This window comes from Arachis hypogaea, chromosome 10 (assembly GCF_003086295.3).
Source record: "Arachis hypogaea cultivar Tifrunner chromosome 10, arahy.Tifrunner.gnm2.J5K5, whole genome shotgun sequence".
Taxonomy (NCBI): Eukaryota; Viridiplantae; Streptophyta; class Magnoliopsida; order Fabales; family Fabaceae; genus Arachis; species Arachis hypogaea.
This window is the reverse complement of record NC_092045.1, coordinates 20,139,840-20,145,381: the sequence shown is the minus strand read 5'-3', so window position 1 is coordinate 20,145,381 and position 5,542 is coordinate 20,139,840. Positions and strand designations below refer to the sequence as shown.

General features: G+C 25.9%; 1 pseudogene; it reads right to left on the bottom strand.

Moving 5' to 3' along the window:
* Positions 1 to 3,318: 3,318 nt before the first annotated feature.
* LOC112717400 (receptor-like protein 44) lies at positions 3,319 to 4,131 on the bottom strand (annotated as a pseudogene).
* Between the last annotated feature and the right edge of the window lie 1,411 nt (positions 4,132 to 5,542).

The following is a 5,542-nucleotide window of genomic DNA, read 5'->3' as shown; positions in this document are numbered from 1 at the left end:
TTTTTAAAAGTAATTAATACACATATTAATTCCTAAAGTTTTATTCCGACAGACAAACTCAGTTTCCGTTCATTTTTTAGCAGAACAATTACCCAGATCAGTCCCAAAAAATTTTAAAAACGGACAATTTAGTCCCTAAAGTTTTAGAAAGTAGACATTTTAATTATTTAAATCAATCTCTAAAGATTTTAAAGTAGACATTTTAGTTTTTAAAAATAATTAATACACATATTAATCCCTAAAGTTTTATTTCGACAGATAAACTCAGTTTCCGTTCATTTTTTAGCAGAACAATTACCCAAATCAGTCCCAAAAAATTTTAAAAACGGACAATTTAGTCCCAAAAAAATTAATATACAAATCAATTTCTAATATTTTTTCTGTTAGACATAACAGCCTTCTATCCAAAAAAAATAAAATAAAATTATTATTATTATTATTATTATTATTATTGAGAAACTATATATATATAATATGATTAAATTTATTATTATTTTTGTCCAAAAAATATAAAAATTTATGGTATAGTATTATTGTGTAATAATAATATGATTAAATTTATTATTATTTTTGTCCAAAAAATACAAAAATTTATGGTATAGTATTATTGTGTAATAATAATAATAATAATAATAATAATAATAATAATAATAATAATAATAATAATAATAATAATAATAATAATATTCTATAAAATTATTAGAGATTATTATATAAGAGATTTAAGGTTGAAATCAGTTGATATTTTTGTATTTAATATAATCAAAAGATATCATATTTTAAAAAAGGTGTTTGTATTAAAAAAAATGTTTTAATTTGGATTTTAGAGTATTATTATTCACCTTACTTGTTTCTAATGAAAAGAGTATATTAATATGGCATATGCTAATGTCATTGTCCACGTGCACAAACAACAACAACAACAACAACAACAACAACAACAACAACAACAACAACAAAATTATAAGTCTAATAAAAATGACTCTAATAATATTAGGTTGTACGACTAATAATATTAGTGGATACCAAAAATATTTTATATGTTATCTTATGATTTTAAATATGTTATATATATAAAATAATAAATAATTAATTTAATTATTAAATATTTTTATTTTGTTGAAGAATGAAGTCACTACTTCTCGTTCATAGAGCTGTTATTTTATTTTAGTCAAATAATAATGTAAAAAAATAAAAAACTTAATTTTTATTAGTAAAAAAAAATATGCAACGATAGAAAAAAGATGTGCTTTATTTTAACAAATAAAAGTGATAATAATAATAAATAAAAACAAAAATGTGTACAAGTTTTAATTTTATTTTACCATAAAAAGAAAAAGAAAAATAAAAATCTTATAAAAAAATAACTGAAGCAGAAAATTACACAGCGAATAATATGAAATTATTTATGATATTGATCGGTAAATTAAGAAAGAAAAAATAAGTTGTGTTTTTACGAACTATCTTTGTGTGGGTTATAGGTATAACCTATGTGATAAAGTTTAACAAAAAAAATTATAAACCAATTTATCCAAAAAAAATTAATTATTAAATAATTAATCTAATTAAACTATGTTATACCAATTTATAAATACATATAAATTTAGGTCAAAATTAGTATTATCAACAATTATTATACAGTAACTATTCCAGTCCTTGATATAAAATTTTTTTATATGATGTTTTAAACTCTTGATTATTCTTTTTTTCAGTAAAAACATTTCCATAAATAAAGTAGAATGTTGGAATTGGAAACAAAACGCATTTTGTTTGGGAAAATTCTATGGAATAAATGGTAGAAACATTATACCTATAGATTCGAGGTGTATCACCTCTTTGTGCAACAAGTGGATAGAATACAGTAAGCAGTATTAATTGATGGAACAAGAAGTTTAGAATGAGCGGTACTTTTCTGAACCGTTTGTCTCATCTATAAATCGTTAATATGTTAATGAAACATGCCTAATAAAAATTTGGATAACACCGATAAATTGGGCCTGAAGTCTTTGTCAGATAGATTGGTTTTGTTTAAGATTTTTATTAAAAATGTATTTAGTAATTTTTTGGCAGTAATTATTTCATCGTCATCGTGGATGAGTAACAAGTTTAGAGTAAATATGCATATAATAAAATAAATAAGTTAAATAATAACCTTAAATATAATAAACTCACATACGTGTTATTTAATATAACATAATAATATCTGTTTAATAATGTATGACATTCATATTCGTCATATTATGTTCAGTTATTCCAGATAACCCTCCTATAGTCCTATTAAATCCGAATATATGTTTAGAAATCTTGATGAATAATTGGCAAAGTTCATTAGCCAATAAATTATAATTCAAATGACGATATAATCTTCTTATACTTATTTAAGAGATTATAGATTCAAATTTTTTTATCTTTAGTTAAAAAAACTGGTAAAGTTGATTTTTAATTCTATTTATTCTGTTGTATTAAAAAAAGACATGTATCTATACATATGAAAAGGTAAACATCAAAAATATATTTAAATAATTTTGTTGTTAAAAAAATATATTCAAATTTGATTGTCAATAAAAATACTTTTAAATAATTTTAAAATATAATAAAAATACACAACATTAAATATGTATTCTTAAAAAATAATTTTTATGATTGAATTTTGATGCAATTTTTTTACGAGCATAATTAGAAAAATAAAATATTTTTATCTTTAAAATTTGATGATTAAAACTAAGTATATATATATATATTTATAATTTTTTGTCAACAACCAATAATATTTTTAAAAAATAAAATAAAAATCATAGAAATCAAATACAAAAGTCATTTGTTATTTTCAAAAAAAAAATTTAAATATTTTTTTAGATATTTTTATAGCATTTTTTAATTATTAAAAAATATTTTCATCGATAATAAAATTTAAGTGTATTTTTGTTAATGACAAAATTATTTGAATTTATCCTAAATGAAATCTAGGACCTAATACAAAATTTCTTTGTCAACTATATAAGCTACTAGTAACAGATAAATTTTTAGTTATATGTGCTATATCTATAGGCCAATATTATGGTACTAAAGACATTTTTTCTGAAAGACATTTTTTTCAGCGGAAAAACTACTATTTGTACCTATGAATTTTGCGAACGCTGACAAAAGTACCCACCAAACAAGAAAACTAACGTTGTACCCATGAAAGATGGGTTCCATGTGACAATAGTACCCAAACCGTGATTTTTTGTTGACTTTTTAATAAAATTCCCAAATTACCCCTTCTATCTTCTTCCCCAAATTCCAAATTTCACAACCCTCATCCTTCGTCTTCCTCCTCTACTGCTGCCAGCCACCAGGCATGAGCTGACTGATTTTGCCTTCATCCAGAGCCATCTTGTGCTCCGTGACTATCAACCATATGCAAATCCCAGTGAAGCTAAGGACGAGGCTGGCAAGGCCACTCCCGAGCCCGATCCCAACAATGGCCAAAACAGACAGGCCGCTGGTCTTGATGGGCGGAAGAGGGTAGCCGTAGAGATCCTTGTTCCCCAAGAAGGAGGTAGCGTTAAAGCGGAGCAGAGTACCGATCCGGTTGGACAAAGAAGGCGGTATGGGCCCGAAAAGTCTGTTATTAGAGACATCAAAGGTGGAGAGCCTGACGAGGAGGCCCAATTGCTGGAGAATGGGACCAGTGAGGAGGTTATCATGGAGGTCAATGACGTTGAGGTAGGTGCACATTGTGAGCTATGGCGGGATCTGGCCTTGGAGTTGGTTAGAGGAGAGGTTGAGGACGGCGAGGTTGACGAGGGACTGGATGTCGGGAGGGAAGGGTCCGGTGAGGACGTTGGAGGAGAGGTCGAGTGATTGGAGGTAGGTGCAGTTGGAGAGGAAGGGAGAGATGGTTCCTCTTAGAGAGAAGTTGTTGAGGGAGAGCCTCAAGATGCGGCCGTTGTTGCAGGTTGCCCCTTTCAGGTTGGATAGTAGTCGTTCCACAAGGTGGCTGGCAGTAGGAGGAAGATGAAGGATGAGGGTTGTAAAATTTGGAATTTGGGGAAGAAGATAGAAGGGGTAATTTGAAAATTTTATTAAAAAGTCAATAAAAAATCACGGTTTGGGTACTATTGTCACACGGCGGAACCCATCTTTCATGGGTACAACGTTAATTTTCTTGTTTGATGAATACTTTTGTCAGTGTTCGCAAAATTCATGGGTAGAAATGATAGTTTTTTTTTCAGCAGATGCTGAACTGTGTTGTTGACATGTAGAGAGAGACACGTGTTTGTATTGCTAGCACACACGTAAACGAGAACTGAATGGTAGCAAGAAGTGATCAGAGTGAAATAATAGTTTGTAGAGAATGGTTGACCAATTTTTAATTTTTTATGATAATTAATAGTGTTAAGTCTTAATGATAATTATGTATAAGTTGAATGTGTTTTTTTGGAGATGGACTTTTTGGTATAATGGTGGATTTTGATTACTAAAATACCAATGTTTTATACAAATATATATATATATATATATAAAATATCTTTTACATACTTTTTATATTAATAATAAATCTGTTATGCTACTGTATAAATTATTTTTCATATTTTTTATATTTAATTTTTTATGTTTAATATTAAATTATTTTATGCTGGTAATAAATGATAATAAAATTATTGTGATAAAGTATAAATAACAAATAAATGATATTTTTTATTTTTATTATTATATTTTTTATGTTAATAATAAATTAAATATTATATTTTTTAGATTTAGTATTATATTTTTGTCTTAATAATAGATAATTACGAAAAATTTATTTTAGTTATAGTAATTTTTTATTTTATTTAGAAAATAAAATGTATTTCTTTTTATTATTAAAAACGATAAAGACGTTTATATATTATGAAATCTGATGTTAATGTTAGTGGTATTTAATTTTTTTCTTTTATTTAATAATTTAGATAAATTTATTGGTAATCAAAGTTATTTTATTAAATATTATTTGGGTTGAATCTTTGCTTAATATGCTACATGTGACAAGAATGAGAGTTTGCCATGATTATTAAAAGTTCATTTTTCTTCCTTCATATCATAACTCTCTTTTTCTTTGTTTATGTTATATTATTATTATTATTATCTGAAAAAATATATGAATTGATCATATTATCAGTTTGGTATAAGTTGCTAAAAAGAGGCCCAAATACAATAAAAAAGATCGGCCTAATTGTTATCAAAATTAACATTAATTATTCACAATTTACCAATTTCACTGCGTAATTGTCTTTCACTTCACTATCTTTTACTTCACTCTGATAACTTTCTGCTTTTACCTAATTTTTGTCTGCACATGTCCCAACAATATAAATACGTGTCTTTCTCTTCATGTTACCAACACATTTCAGCACATATTGAAAAAAATGTCTTTTACCACTATAACACAACCCATATATATATATATTCTTTAATATTCTAATTAATATTTCACTTCAATTAATGCTTAAAAGACTAAAATTGTTAAAATTTATTAGATCAAAACTGTTCGTATTTCACATTAAACCCATTAGCAAAA